The 16,437-nt window shown below is 47.5% G+C and overlaps 1 protein-coding gene and 1 long non-coding RNA gene across 2 annotated transcripts in view; both read right to left on the bottom strand.

The window, feature by feature from the left end:
• The window catches only part of XYLT1 (xylosyltransferase 1), a 352,297-nt gene that overhangs the window by 321,360 nt on the left and 14,500 nt on the right, over positions 1-16,437 (bottom strand). The gene's annotated exons all lie outside the window — the stretch shown is intronic.
• LOC132343848 (uncharacterized) overlaps positions 1-16,437 on the bottom strand; it is a 51,826-nt gene that overhangs the window by 21,324 nt on the left and 14,065 nt on the right. The window contains exon 1 of the long non-coding RNA XR_009492848.1: positions 848-16,437. This exon is cut by the window's right edge and continues 14,065 nt beyond it. This is a non-coding gene — a long non-coding RNA (uncharacterized lncRNA). The remainder of the gene's footprint in view (positions 1-847) is intronic.

Here is a 16,437-nt window from a genome sequence, read left to right as displayed (position 1 = left end):
CCAGAGCTTAAGTATCTAAATTCCATCCATCCCCCACTGCCAATCCAGTGATGGTTAATTTTATGTCCATTTGACAGGGTCACCAGCTGCCCAGATCTTTAGTCAAACATTATTCTGGGTGTGTCTGTGAGGGTGCTTCTGGAGGGGATTCATGTTTGAATTGGTAGGCTGTTTAAAGCACATCTGTCCTCCTTGACACGGGTAGTAGTTTTGTAATGTAGTTGCTAAGTCATGTCCGACTCTTGCGACCCCCATGGACAGTAGCCTGCCAGGCTCCTCTGTCCATGGGATTCTCCAGGCAAGGATACTAGAGTGGGTTGCCCTTTCCTTCTCCAGGGTAACATGGGTAGGCCTCACCCAATCAGTCAAAAGTCTGAAGAGAAGAGAAAGGCTGAGCCTCTTCCAAGTAAGGAGAACCCCTCCTGACTGACAGCCTTCAAACTGGGAGGAGGTTTTTTGTTTCCTGCCTTTAGATACAATCTGAAACAGCCTGCCTGGCCTTCAAGCTGAAACTTGTATCGGTCTTCTCGGGCTTTTAGGCCTTCGGACTTAGACTGAAATCACACTCTCAGCTCTCTTAGATCTGCAGATTGCAGACTTCCCTGCCTCCACCAGAGTGTGAGCCAATTCCTTATAATAAGTCTATTTCTCTCCTCATATACATCCTGTTGGTTCTGTTACTCTGGAGAAACCTAATACAACCCCCTTTTCAATAAGAAAACAAAACAAAACAAAACGTTATCAAACCAATGGTACAAAGCTTACAACTGATGGAGAATCAGAAGCAAAGAATCATGGGAAACTCTGCCTCTTCCCTTGAAGAGGGAAGCTGAGGAGGCTCAACTACCTAGAGGATTATCAGCTGCCACGGGTTGACTGGAGTATCTTTTTAGCTTCAGAAAGTCCCTCGACTCTGGGTCTCAGTGAGCTTGATGGATTCTCCTGCCAAGAAACGGGGCAGGGACAACCCCAGGGAATGCTGGGAAGATATGCAAAGCATGCTCCCATAAGTCTTTGCAGCTCTCTTCCTGCTTCCCCCATTTCCTCCTGAGCCCAACTCTCCATATCCTTTGTCGCTCTCGGGAGAAAAGAAAACGCAACCGTTTATTCCCATCCTCCCGGAGTAAACCGAGAGTGGTGGTGTGGGAAATTCGGATTTTCTTCTTCACACATTCATCTTGGTTTCTTAAATTTTCCTCAAAGAATTATGTGTCTCTTTAATCAGCAAAGATAATAAAAGTTACCAATTCATTCTTCATTCATTCTACAGCAGGCATGGAGCTCAATGCTTAGAGACTGGGGGCACTGGAACCAGACTGCCTGGATGCAAATCCTGGCTCTGCTCTGTGACCTTGAGCAACAATCTGAAACCCTTTTGTAAAATAAGCACAGAAATAGTCATTACCTCATAGGGCTGCATGGATTAAAATTCAAGTGAAGGGCTTAACATGTGCTTGGCAAACAGCAAATGCTAATTAATTGCTACTGTCACTGTTGTTGTTTTATAATATTTACATATTCACCCTATGTACATATAGTAACATATTTATATAATTATAGTATTTATTGAGTGCTTGCTATATACCAGTAATAACATTAATCCCCATTCCATGTGTCTTAGCCTGTGTCAGGCATTACACACACATACACACACAATCTCATTCTCAGTGTCTGTCTCTCTATCACTGTTAATCTCTTTCTCTTTCTCACTAACTTCAAATCACTACCAAAGGTGATCTGGTAATTTCCAACAAGAGAATGAGGCAGGTAGAAATAAGAGGCCATACTGACCAGAAGTGGAGTGAGTATCCACTTACTCCATTAACTCTGAGATCCATTAACTCTGATCCCCAGCATGGCACTCAGCACCTAGAACATTCTCAAAAAAGCACTAGCTGAATTGGAGTTAGAACCCGCCTGTCAATGCAGGAGACATAAGAGACGCATGTTCGATCCCTGGATTGGGAAGATCTCCTGGAGGAGGGCATGGCAACCTACTTTTGCATGGAGAATCCCCAGGGATAGAGGAGCCTGGTAGGTTACAGTCCATGGGGTCACAAAGGGTCAGACACAACAGAAGTGACAGCACACACACACACACATGCACGGGCTGACTTAGATCAGTGACAGAAAGCTCTTCAGACCCACCACTCAACTAAGGAGGCTGACTCTCCTAGTTCGGAATCCCCACTGTGATTTTCCTGCCATGATCCCCCATCTGGCTGACCTCAAAAGCCCTCTAGCTGTTCTCCCTGCCTCCTCCCTCACCTTTTTTCAATGTTTCCCCTAATACCTGTTACCCAGAGGGATCTTTAACGTCATGCTTTTATTCTCAGATAACTTTAGATTTGTAGAGATGAAAACTGCAAAGACACTGCACAGGGTTGCTGTGTACCCTTCTCCCAGCTTCCCCTAATAATCTTGCCCTGCCCATGGTTCATTCATCAAAACCAAGAAATCTACATTGGTGCAACACTATTCATTACAACACGAAATTGCAGACTTCATACAGATTTCACCGATTTTTCCACTAATGACCTTTTCTTTTTCTGTTCCAGGATCCAATCCAGAAAACCACACTGCATTTTGTCATCACGTCTAGACCAGAAGGATTTCTTTTAAAAGCTCAACGCAAATCGTTTTCCTGCTTTAAACTCAATGAGTTCCCGCACGGTTTGAATAAAACTGGAGCTCCTGGCTCTAGTCTCCAAAACCCACATACTTTAGCCCTGCAGACACCCCTCCTGTCTCACCCACACGACCCTCACTCACAGTGGTGCCTGCGCCCAGGAGCCTCTGGTCACTTCTTTGAATCCCAAACTCAGTCCAGGCTCTGCCTTTGCTGAGCCTCCTGCCTGGAAAGCTGTATGTCCTTTTTGTGACTGTCACCTGCTAAGTGGCCTCCCCTTGCCACCCCAGCTAAGCCAGCCTCACCCTGTCACAACCACCCTCTCTCCCCTTCATGAGCACACTCATTGTCACCTGGACTGATCCTATTTATATATTTGAGGTTGATGGACTATTCCCCAGTTGGAATGTAGGTGCAATGCCTATCTTGTTCATAGTAAGTACCTAGAACAGTACCTGGCACAGAGTAGGTACTCAGTAAATATCTGTTGACATGCGGTTGAAGGAATGAATAGACGAAGAGGGAGTATCTGTTTTCAAACATTCACACACGTCCCAAGAAATTAGTACAACACCTGTGTATAGTAGGTGCTGAATAAATACTTCTTGAACTAAATATTGGTCACTGATTTATCCCAAGAAGCTAGCATGGTACCTGGTATGCAGCAGGTGCTCAATATTTGTTGGATGACTGGTATTTGAGTGAATGCCATCTATTTTCAAAGAAAGAGGTGACCAGGGGGAGTAAGTCAGCTGGGGCCACTTTTCTAACCAAGGCTCTCTCTCAAGAGGCTGCCAGTGAGGAACGTTGGGAGCCTCGCACCAGCTGCCAGGACATCTGTTTGGGACGAGCAGCAGGCCCTGCAGCTGCACGGAGGTGGTGGCCGTCACCGGGCCTGCATGCGATGACGGCCCCCTGCCCATTCAGGAAGTCCCAGACACCGCCACCCCAGCATGGAGGCTCCTCGTGGCCCGCGATGCAAAGTTGCCACAGAAAAGGCCTCTGATTAACACCCTCAGACAGTCTATTGTCTGAATCCTGTCACCAGAGAAGAAACAGCTGTTTACAGTTTATTTGTCTTCCTTTAGGAGCCTTTTTGAAGAAACACAAACTCTTGTTCTCCAGGGCACAACTCAGCAGCTGAAGGGAGCGAAGAAAACGGTGTTTATTTTTAACAAGATAAAGAATGGGGAGGGCCCTCAGGAAGTCTGGACACAAGCGGAAGACACCTTGCTGGGAGGCCGCAGGCCTTAGGGCAACATCTTAGACAACGTCAGCCTCTCAAGGGAAAGCTGAGAGTCCAACTCCCAGTGGAAAATTTAGGCACGGGTCATGGGGGTCTGCCTAACAGTGGACTTGGGTGAGCACCAGCAGGTACGAAGCCTGGAATAGCTCTTCAGGCTTGGAATTGAGAAAATAAGGTACCCAGGGAAAATAACCACCCGCTACTAATCACGGTGGCATTCCACACAGAGCCGCCGTGCACAGCTGTGCAGGTTGGGCACTGCACACAGGGCCTGGTGAGGGGGAAATCTAGCCCCATTCCACTGTCCAAGACTGCAGTGCTCACAGGAAGGGGCATCTTTTCTCTGCACAAGCATTGCTTTCTGGCCAAGCCATGTTCCCTCCCCAGCGTGGGCACTTTTCTCTAACTCCATAATGGCATCAGGCACCAGCCTATAAGCACCCAGTGTTCACCAGCTCCGGTCTGAAACCCAGAGGAAGAAAGAATGAAGGCCCCCGTTCCTTCCCCACCCAGGGCTCCCCCTGGCCCGGAACCTCTTTTCTCCTTTCATCAGGTTCGTCCCCTATCACCTACCTGACAGGAAGGCTAAAAAGCACCAACTTCCTCCGCATTCAAGCTTTCCCACAGGTTCAGCTACAATGTAGAGTTAAGCAAAGCCCTCTCACAAGGCAGAGAAGGAAGAGAAGTGTCAGAAACTTTCTATGGGGTCTTAGATCATCTGACTGTGGGCTATGAGCCCCTGATTCCCTCAACAATGGAACACAAGGAAGAAGTTCATATACGGACAAGACACATGGGGTCAGGGACCCAGAGGGACCACAGGCAGGCTGAGGTAAGGAAGTGGGAGAAAGAAGAAAAGTCTATGGAGGTACAAGGGTAAAAAAGATCTGGTCCAAGGTTGGCACTAAGTGCACAAGTTCAAACACACTCCAGAAAGTAGCTTTTACCTCTGGGCTCTGGAGTTGCAAGAAAAACATCTCCCTATTCCAGACAGAGGCCACAGTGGCTAGGGAGGTTCCTGGTGAGACATGTCGACGGCCACCATGCTTGCTAGACCGGCAAGCAGAGACCACTTCTGAGCATCTCTCACGATGCTAACGACCACCAGTCACTAATCTCACCCTGGCGGGGGTGGGGTGGGCGGTCCTGGGTCCCATCAGCCTCCCTTCTGTGCCCAGCAGGTGTCAGAGGGAAAGGATGGGCCCTGAGACACAGCTCTATCTACGCTGTGTCACCAAGCTCGCTCCACTCCCTGCTGAGAGAGCGCCTTGTACCCGGCCCTGAACCCTCCAGTCCTGAGAAGCCTCACTAGGCTACACGAGTATCTGCATGTGTTCAAAATCCAACACACACTATCCCTCACACCTGCGTATCTGACTCACCCTGGAGTAGGCCTTTTTTTTTCTTTCTTAGACCACTTATGACCTTCTGATTCTCTTTTCTAGAACAGGGGTTGGCAAATGATAACCTGTGGGTTGAATCCAGCCCACTGCCTAAGTTGGTAAATAAAGTTTTATTGCAACACAGCCACACCCATTCATTCATACTGTCCAGGGTTGCCTTAACTGTTTTTTTTTTTTTTTTTCCCCCTTAATTTAAACTTTTTATTTTCTGTTGGGGTATTAACAATATTGTGATAGTTTCAGGTGAACAGCAAAGGGACTCAGCCATACATATGTGTGTATCCATTCCCTCCCAAATTCCCAGGCTGAGTTGAGTAGTCATAACAGGGATCTCAGGGCTTCCCCGGTGGCTCAGATGGTAAAGAATCTGCCTGCAATGAAGGAGACCCAGATTCAATCCCTAGGTCAGGAAGATCCCCTGGAGAAGGAAATGGCAACCCACTCCAGTATTCTTGCCTGGAAAATTCCATGGACAGAGAAGCTTGGAGGGCTATACAGTCTAAGGGGTTGCAAAGAGTTGGACACGACTGAGCCAATTACACTAACAGGGACCTTATGGCCCATGAAGCCTAAAATATTTACTATCTGGTCCTTTACAATGTTAGCCAATCCTTTCTCTAAAATGCTTATTGTATTTATTAAATAGCATTGATATTTATACACTACCATGTGCAAAACAGATAGCTGGTGAGGAGCTGCTGTATAACACAGGGACCAGCCTGGGGCTCTGCGATGACCTAGAGGGGTGGGATGGGGAGGGGAGGGAGGCTCAAAAGGGAGGGGATATATGTATAATTATGGCTGATTTGTGTTGATATACAGCAGAAACCAATACCACATTGTAAAGCAATTTTCCTCCAATTATAAAAATGTTTATTATTTATTATCTGGCTTCCCCTCTAAGGTTTCCCTGGTGGCTAAGATGGTAAAGAATCTGCCTGCAATGCAGGAGACCCGGGTTTGATCCCTGGGTCAGGAAGATCCCCTGGAGAAGGGAACGGCTACCCACTCTAGTATTCTCGACTGTAGAATCCCATGGACAGAGGAGCCTGGCAGGCTACAGTCCAGGGGGTCACAAAGAGTCAGACACGACTGAGTGACTAACACGAACTGCCTTCCTCCTCTAGAATGGTAACTCCATGAGGCAGGGGCCACTACTTTGTTCAGAAATATAGTTCAGACTCTTTGGATGTGCCCGGCAGGTACTAAGCACTCAGTAAGTGTTTACTGGGGGGATGAATGAGCGGCCATCTGTGTGCACATCACCCCACAAGTGAAAGTGAAAGTCACCCTGTTGTGTCCAACTCTTTGCAACCCCATGGACCATAGCCTGCCAGGCTCCTCTGTCCATGGAATTCTCCAGGCAAGAATATTGGAGTGCGTAGCCATTCCCTTCTCTAGGGGATCCTCCCAACCCAGGTCTTCCTCATTGCAGGTGGATTCTTTACCATCTGAGCCACCAAGGGAAGCCCAAGAATACTGGAATGGGTAGCCCATCCCTTCTCCAGCGGGATCTTCCCAACCCAGGAATCGAACCAGGGTCTTCTGCATTGCAGACGGATTCTTTACCAGCTGAGCTACCAGGGAAGCCCACACCCCACAGGGGAGGTGATATTATCACCCCATTTGGCACGTGATCAAGTGAGGTTCTGAAGGGCCCAGCAACACCAAGCGGGGTTTCACAGCTGGTCCTTGGTGCCTCTCGGCTTTGAATCCAGACTGGAAATTCCAAGGATTTTCACAACTCAGTTAACAGCAGTCAGTTATTCACAACCTCGTTTCCGACAAACCCAGAGGCTGTCTGCCCTCCTTAAACCAGCTGTACGGCTTTCACACGGGATCTCTTCTGCCTCCTCTGCTCCCCGTGTCGTCTCCTCTGCCCGTCCTTTCCCACCCTGCCTTCCTCACGGGCCGTTAAGAGGACCAAATGACGTAACCACTGCAGCTTTATTCTACGTGCACTTGTATTTATCTATCCTTGTGTTTAAATACCAGCTTAACTGCCACAACAATCTTTTAAAGTAGGGAGCCCTGTCAGCCCCATTGCACAGGTGGAACACTGAGGCAGAGAAGAGTAACGTGACTGGTCTGAACTCAGACCAATAGTTAGGGGTGGCTCCAGTATCCGAGCCCAGGCCCTCAGCTCCTGACAACGAGGAGATGCTTCTCTTCTACAAACAAAGTGGGCTGAACAAGTCCCAAAGTGTCCTGGGGCCTGCACTGCAGTGTCCCCCTTCTGTGGATGTGGGGAGCCGCTCTGCATTTGAGACAACCTGGGGCCCCCCTCAGGGGGGAGGCCCAGCCCACCCTCAGGGGAGAGAGAAGAGCCCACCCAGCAGAGCCATGGCCACCCCTCCTTCCGACCTGAAGCTGGTCTCCTCAGAGGGCATGGGGCAACCAGAACCACCTCTAAGTCCAGGGCCCATGGCCAAGCTCACTGGGTAGACAAGAGGGAGCCTCAGAAGGTCCCCTGGGCTCGAGGGAGAAGGAAGCCCTCATCCTGTCTACCCCCTCATCAGCCTGTTGATTGGAATCTCTGAAAATGGTCTTCACAATTAGCGGCAATCAGTTATTCAGGACCCCACTTCACACAGACTCAGACTGTCACTGTTAGCAAGATAATTTCTGGACTTTGCCCAAAAGCCCTGCTCCAGGCTGCCAGGCAGCCCCCTGTTTGTCTTCTCCCTTCCCCAAAGACCCCCAAAGCCCAGCAAACACTACCGACCCTGATGCTGGGCACACAGACAAGTGGGGAAGGCCCCTCACTGCCCAGAGCCTGGGAGGGGCTCAGATAGCCAGGGGCTGCTCCCAGCCTGCGTGACTCACTTCAGGCTTTGGAGCAGAAAGTCTGACCTCAGTTTAATCCAACTGGAAAACAGGGCTCAGGAATTCCAGACCCTCTGCCAGGCTCTGGGATAGATCCCACGTTAATTTTCTAAAATGCTTCAGGCTCAGAAAACCCTGTGTTCTACAGAAGGCACGGCCCGTGGGGGTCTCACAGGCATGCTATCACCCTTTCAAGCTCACGGTCAAGAACTTTTGGTGTTTGGCGGGGGCGTATGAGCCATTAAGACCACCATTAACACTGTTCTTCTAAAAACGTGAGGCTCTCTTCAGGAGCAAGTTTTCACATCCCTGAGCAGCCAGAAGGAAAGAGAAGTTACCAGACACCCCTGGGAAAGACTTGCAGGTTCTGGCATCAGACTCATCAGTGCTTGAGCACTAGATCAGCTGCTTAAACAGGCATGACCTTGCCTGCAAGCTACTTTTCCTCTGAGCCTCAGTTCCCACATCTGTTAAATGGGAGAGTAATGACACTCCCCCCTGCCACCCCGCCCAGGGCTGTAGTTTGTAGTAAATAAAACGGCTCATGTGAAAGCACTCAGGTACCATCTTGTTTGGTACCACACAGACACCATGGCCTCTTAATTCTAAGACCCTGTTGCTTCTGAGATGCACTGTTGATTTGTTCCAGGGCAACAGGCTGCGTGAGGAAGCATAAAAGAAAGACACACATCAATTGTAAAACCCATGCCAGATGTCAGAAATGCTATTTGTTCAATGTAAAAATATGCATCTTAAAATGAATTCAATTATTACCATCATTACAATCACTGTATTAATTTTAGGTGAGAAAGCAGGTACAGAGAGGACACGTGACCGACTGAAGGGCACACAGTTATTCACGGCTGAGCTGGGAACAGGATCCAGAGGAAGGAGAGGAGGAGCCGAGTTATCCAGGCAACCCCTCCCTGCTTCCAATTCTTCCTCCTCCTCCTCTTCTCCCCGCTTTGCTATTCTCCTCCCCTCTCCTCCTCTTCCTGCAGAGATGAACAGTAACAGAACAGTTCCTCCGAACCTGGAGAGCCCTTCCCTCTTTCCCCCTTGGGAAAGACCTGGCCAAGTCTGCGCCTCTCCTCCCTGTTCTGCGGCTGCTTCTGCATGGGGCCAGCCGAGCACAGAAATGGAGAGAGGACCATGTGTGCCGCCCCATCCCCGCTGAAGATGCCACAGCGACCAGCCTCTTACTCGCCCTGCCTGTAGTCCTGGAAAGCGAGGGTCCCCAAAGAGGGGAGAAGCAGCAGAGGTCTGCCAGGCCGGCGGGCAGGAAGGAAGGGGCGGAGCCAGGGCTGGCAGAAGGGACCTCCCCTGGTCCAACCAGGTTCAGCCAATTCTCAGTCACACGAAGAGGACTTAGCATTAGGTGCCACAGTGGTTAAGAACGTGGGCTCCACACCAGCCTGCCTGGGTGAGAAAGCAGATCCGTCTCCTATCAGCTGTGCGACCCTGGGGGAGTCACTTCCCCTCTCTTGCCCTACTTCCTCAGTCCACAAAACAGTGACTTCCACAATGCTCACATCCCAGGGCTCTGGAAGCATTAAGAGTAAACTGCTTGGCATGTGTAGTGCTTAATAAATAGCACCTGCTATTATTATTATCATTTAATTATTATAATCCAGTAACATTATGAATGTCTTCATCCACAGGCCCCCGCACCAGGTACTAAAACCACACAGTAAACCCTAGGGTGTTGTCAGTAGGGTTGGGGAGCCAACGAGAAACCAACGAAACTACACACGATTCAAGTTCTAGCAACACTTAGCCTCCGGATGGTAAAATGTCATTTGGAAACAGGGCCCTCTAGCTCTTTATTTTAGAGAATCTGATCTTTCATGCAATGACTGAAGGAAACAAACAAATAAACAAAAACACCTACTGAGCATCTACTGTGTGCCATTCACTGTTCTAGCCCTTGGGGAGGCTCTGACGGGCACGGGGTGGGGGAAGAGATCAGCTGTGCTGGTGATGGAGACTCCCAATACGGTCTCTCATGACACTGGAGTTTATCATTAAGCAGAGGGGTAGATCTGGGAGGTGGAGGGGCGGGGAGGAATAAGATGCATTTCTGCACAGGAGCTGCTTCCCAGGTGGTGCTAGTGGTAAAGAATCTGCCTGCCAATGTAGGAGACATGGGTTCGATCCCTGGGTCAGGAAGATCCCCCGGAGGAGGGCATGGCAACCCACTCTAGTATTCTTGCCTGGAGAATCCCATGGACAGAGGATCTGTTCTTCGGGGAGTCAGACACCAGATCCGCTTTGTGAAATATAGAAGCGACCCCAGCACAGCACAGCGCCCACCACAGCCATAGCCAGACACAGCTGCCAGGCCCCTAGCTGCCACTTCTCTGGGCCAATGCTACTAAGCGAGAGTTGGTGTGGGATGCCAGTACCAAACAAGCCCCTTGAGAACAGGACCATGGATGGGTGGGTGAGTTTTGATATGAGATGAAGGCAGAGAAATCTGCTGAGTTGGGGACATCATTCCGGAGGGGCAGGTGGGAATATGAGAGGGCCCTGAGAAGGCAGGAACGTCTCCTCTTGGAGACAGAGTGGCTAGAAAGGTAGAGAAGTGCTGAAAAGACCATCAGAGACAGCATGGTTTTGGACAACCAACAGTAAACCTTTCGATCTGTTCGAGTTGTTGTTATTCAATGGCTAAGTTGTGTCCACCTCTTCACGACCCCATGGACTGCAGCATGCCAGGCTTCCTTGTCCTTCACCCTCTCCCAGAGCTTGCTCAAACTCATGTCCACTGGGTCAGTGATGCCATCCAACCATCTCATCTTCTGTCGCCCCCTTCTCTTCCTGCCCTCAATCTTTCCCAGCATCAGGGTCCTTTCCAATGAGTTGGCTCTTCACATCAGGTGGCCAAAGTACTGGAGCTTCAGCTTCAGCCTCAGTCCTTCCAGTGAATACTCAGGATCGATTTCCATAAGGATAGCCTAGTCTGATCTCCTTGCAGCCCAAGGGACTCACAAGAGTCTTCTCCAGCACCACAACTTGAAAGCATCAATTCTTCGGGACTCAGCCTTCTTCTGTTCAAGGACTACTTCCAAATCACATGTCTAAACCAGTCAACAATTTTGAGGTTTCAGGAAAATGGGGCTGATGGATACACTGACAAGGCTAAGAGGAACCTTACATCAGAGAGTGCAGCACAGTGGCCCCGAAGCCCCTGCAGGCCCTGGCTCCTGTCTCTTCCTGCTGTTTATGCCCTTGCTCATGAAGGTCACTCTGTCCCCATGTTCCCCCAATCCTTGCCTGACCACCTTCTATTTATTTCACTCTAAATGTCATCTTGCCAGAAAAGCCTGCCCTGATGACTCTTCCATTACTCACTGTTCCTGCTACCAGGATGTGAGCTCCAGGCAGGCTGGACCCTGTTTTGTCCACTGCTTCCAGCATGTGTCAGCATGTGCCTGGTAATACGGCTAATGAATGAAGGATTAAGGGTCTGTGAATACCCTGGGGAAATCTAGATACATGATAATTATATGCGAGATAAGGCACATAAAATGTCCAGCACATGATACACGATAGATCATCAATGGATGCTGCTTGGAAGACATCAAAACCGAAGCCCAGCCCACAAGGTTGGTCTCCCATTCCTCCCAGAAAGTAGCCAGACAGAAGCCTCTTGCCTGGCTCCCCCGGTTCCATTCCCCAGGCCCCACCCAACCTCAACAGTAACCGCAGGACAAGAAGAATGCTGGCTTTACAAGACCAGGAAGGCATCGGACCTGGGGCAAAGCTCTCTGGGAACCTGCAAGAGTGTCAGTGTAGTCTACAAAACAACACAACGCCTTGCCAGCCTTCTTACTCTTAAAGGCACGAGGAAGTTGGTCAACAGGAACACAGTGCAGAAGGCTGGCTCTGCCTTGATGTGGGCAGGCGAAGCGATGACTTCCCCTAACCCACCCCGCCCAAATAACATGAAACTTCAGAGACTTCTCCTGCTCCCCACCACTTCCTTTACTCAACAGCCAGAACAGAAGCACAGAGCAAACAATGTGAGTAAGGAACACTCAACCATTCACAGGTTCGAACCCTAAGAGGGACTAGATCAATACTTCGTGCTTAATAGTTAGAAGATCTTCAAGACCACTACCATGTTTGTGTCCTGTTTCATGAATGCCTGCTTTTATTTCTATTTAGCCCCCTTCCTATACTCTTTCAGGTTCTCAACGATGATTTTTAAATAAAAATTGGAAACCATCATTTTCATCTCTTGCATTTAACATCGAAATCCAATGCAATACTTAATACTGTAAACTAACTAGCCTCCAATTAAAATAAATAAATTTATATTAAAAATAAATAAAGTGCTTTTATAATAGGCTATTAATTTTCCTCTGGGCACAGTTTTAGCCTCATCCCATGGGTTTTGATATGATGTATTCTCATTTTCATCCATCACCCTAGAATCCGAAATTCCAAGTTTGATTTCTCCTTAAAGAGTTATATAGAAGAGTCTTGTTGTTTTGTTTAAATTTTCTAAGTGATACCCTTTTAGAAGGCTAATTTTTAATATGTCTTATTGTTTTATAAGTCAAGCCTTGATTATCTCTACTTTTGAAATCGATTACCTTTCTTTTGAGACAAATTATCCATTTTAATTTCGAGAAGGCAATGGCACCCCACTCCAGTACTGTTGCCTGGAAAATCCCATGGATGGAGGAGCCTGGTAAGCTGCAGTCCATGGGGTCGCACAGAGTCAGACATGACTGAAGCGACTTAGCAGCAGCAGCAGCATCCATTTTAATTAAGGCATCATAGAACATCTAGAAAAGAATCTTTAGTAAGAAAAGTCTTCTCCTAGAACACAAACACACATATACCTTTGTAAACAGTTTCATAGAATACTTACCAAAAAGGGTTTATCTTTTCAAAAGTAATCCAAAGAAAGAAAGTAAACAAACTATTAAGGAGGGGGAAGATCTACCCGAATCTAAAGATTAAAGTTCTCCTATCGAGAAATTCAACACCTAGGAACTTTACCTGTAATGGCACTGCTCTACAAACCCATTTTAAAGACTAAAAAACTGAGGCTGAAACCGAGCCAGCTGTACCATTACATTTTCGCTGAGACTGCATTTCAGTTCCACTAACTCCTTCACCACAGAATCGAGCTGTCTTTCCAGAGAAATACCAAAACATCCTCTGAGCATCTTCTCTGATGACATTCCTGAATTCTGTTAATTGCACAAGGCACAAACAGAAGGCAAGATTAAAACAAGCAAGACTTTACCCCTGTAAAGTGGGCTGGTCTGAAAAAGGAAGCTGATATGACTTTTTGAGGAGCCCCAGAAAGAGTATTCGGAGAGGGCAATGGCACCCCACTCCAGTACTCTTGCCTGGAAAATCCCATGGATGGAGGAGCCTGGTACGCTGCAGTCCATGGGGTCGCTAAGAGTCGGACACTACTGAGCGACTTCACCATCACTTTTCACTTTCATGCATTGGAGAAGGAAATAGCAACCCACTCCAGTGTTCTTGCCTGGAGAATCCCAGGGACGGGGGAGCCTGGTGGGCTGCCGTCTATGGGGTCGCGCAGAGTTGGACACGACTGAAGGGACTTAGCAGCTGCAGCAGAAAGAGTATTAAGCCATTTGTCAGCCAGAGCCAAGCAAACCTGAAAGACAAGTGGATCCCAGGGAATCCTGACATTCTTCTCTCAACTCTGTCAGTGCCTCTGCCTACAAAAGTAGGACAGCAAATGGAACAGGACCAGCGTTGCAAGTACTGACGCAAGACTGACGCTGCTAAACGATACTGACAATGCACAGCAAGGCAGCTCCTTAGGGAGAATCTCTGAGCTCCACTGCTGTGGCCACATACAACGTCTGCAGTCCCTGAAGGGACATTTCAGCTCGCTGTTTCAATGCAAAATGACATATGCTACTGAAGGCTAGAGATCTTATTGGGGACGCAGAGCTATATTCATCTACTGTCCAGCAAGAAAACCAGAATAGTCAGAGATAAACAGAAGTCAATCAAAGCAGAAAGTGACATCAGAAAAACTCTCCTAATTCTGGCAGACCTGTTTTGCTGCATAAAGATAAGCAGCCTTTGGACAATACAGCTTCAGTATAAGAAATTCAATGATGGTACCATTCCCAGAACCAACTAAAGCAGTTAACATCGGCATGTTCCCAATATCCTTGAAGGTACCGAGGTGGAAGAACAGTAATCCACTAATGAATTGCGGCTCTATGGATGCTCAATTTTGCAAGACTAATTACCTTTTTTAAAGTAAGCCTGGTTTCAGAGCTTCCATACATGAAAATATCACCGAGCCTTACTCCCTAGTAGGGAAAGTAAGACTTCCAATTTTAAATATACTTGTCAAGTCAACCCATTAAAAAAAAACAAACAACGAAGAGCAGTTAAATCAATTCCTCTCCTACATAAATACCCAATAGAAATGCTTATGAAACATTTTTTTTTAACCTAAAAACCTGCACAAGAATGTACATAGCAGTGCTCTTTGTAATGACCAAAAACTGGGATCTTCCCAATAAACAGATCAGATATGTAAATTATGGTATGTTCCACAATGAGATATTATAGAGCCATGTAAACAGACAATTACAAATACATAAAACAATGCTGTGGAGAAGGCAATGCACCCCACTCCAGTACTCTGGGAAATCCCATGGACAGAGGAGCCTGGTAGGCTGCAGTCCATGGGGTCGCTAAGAGTTGGACACGACTGAGTATCTTCACTTTCACTTTTCACTTTCATGCATTGGAGAAGGAAATGGCAACCCACTCCAGTGTTCTTTCCTGGAGAATCCCAGGGATGGGGGAGCCTGGTGGGCTGCCGTCTATGGGGCCACACAGAGTTAGTTGGACACGACTGAAGCGACTTAGCAGCAGAAGCATCAAAACAGTGCAGATAGAGGGTCAGAAACTTTTTTGTAAAATGCCAGATAGTAAATCTTCCAGCCTTTGTTTAGTCTATTCAACTTTGCCATTTTAGGGGGCAAAAGCAGCCACAGTTGGTATGTAATAAATGGACACGACCAGGTTCCAATAAAGCTTTATTGATATACACTGACATTTAAATTTCAGTGCTTTTCTCATATCACAAAATACCTTTCTTTTGATTTTTTCCCCCATGTATTTCAAAATGTGAAATCCATTCTTAGCTCATAAGCCTATGAAAACAGACAACAAACGGGCTGTATTTGGCCTATGGGCTATAGTCTGCCAACCACTGATGTAATCTCATCAAATGTAATCACAAGTGATGTTCAGCAAAACAAACCAGGCAAAAGGGAGTGCAAACCACGTGATTCTATTTCTAAAAAGAAGCAAAAATAATTTATGGTGTCAGAAGTCATGACAAAGGTTACCCTTGGAGACGTAGGGATTAGAAGTGGAAATAAGAAGGACCCTGGGGAGGAGGGAGCCGTAATGCTCTGGGCTCTGATCCGAGTCCTTGTTACTCAAATGTGGCCACTTGATTGAGCTATACATTCACAATTTCTGCCCTTTTCTGTACGTATGTTCTGTTTCAAGCGAAATTTAGCAAGTTGTTAAAATCAAGGCAGGACCATTCAACCAGCTTCAAAAACAGACATTTAAAGAGAACCACAGCCATCCAGTTAAATTAGCTACACGTCTATCACCATGGTTAGATAGTGGCCAATGCTAGAGTATTTAAAAACATTTATTAAAAGCAGATTTAGATCACTTTCCTTCTAGCTGTGTCTGCATTTGCTTCCAGGGTGAGGTGCACTTCATGAGTTAAAGGATGGTGCGCCCATGGATCCCCGCAAGTCACCTTTGTCTGTATTTATGGGAAGCTATGATGTTAGCCCGATGGCCAGCTCCTCCTTGTGCGGAGATCTGCCATCCATACTGTGAATGTAAACAGCATCTGGCAAAACATGTGGCCTTCAACCTGCAAAAGACCCTGCACTGGACCCACACAAAGGAAAAAGGCCAGGCCTGGCTTCCAGGTGATTCTGAGAGAATACGCAGTTAATTATTTTTACTCGCGGTCAGCAGCTGAGTCTCACCAAAATCCATGCTTGTAATTATTGCTGTAATTATTATTTTACTACAGATCAGCAACTTATCAAAATGTTACCCTGTAGGTGCTACCTCGCTGCTGCAAGGATGCAGGGTAGAGGCCACTACCCCATCCTGCTCTGCATGAGAGGATGGGGGGGGCCCTGGTTGGGGTCCTTCTACCACGGCCAGACTGCCAGCTTTACCAGTGCTCAAGTCTTCAGTCATTTTAATGCCCTCTTTAGAGACGGTGAGTCATGATCTGCATTTTACATCATGGTTTGAACTTGATGGGTCTC

The sequence above is a fragment of the Bos taurus genome, chromosome 25 (assembly GCF_002263795.3).
Source record: "Bos taurus isolate L1 Dominette 01449 registration number 42190680 breed Hereford chromosome 25, ARS-UCD2.0, whole genome shotgun sequence".
In the NCBI taxonomy this organism is placed as follows: domain Eukaryota; kingdom Metazoa; phylum Chordata; class Mammalia; order Artiodactyla; family Bovidae; genus Bos; species Bos taurus.
The sequence above is the reverse complement of the archived record's forward strand: the minus strand, read 5'-3'. Positions and strand labels throughout refer to the sequence as shown.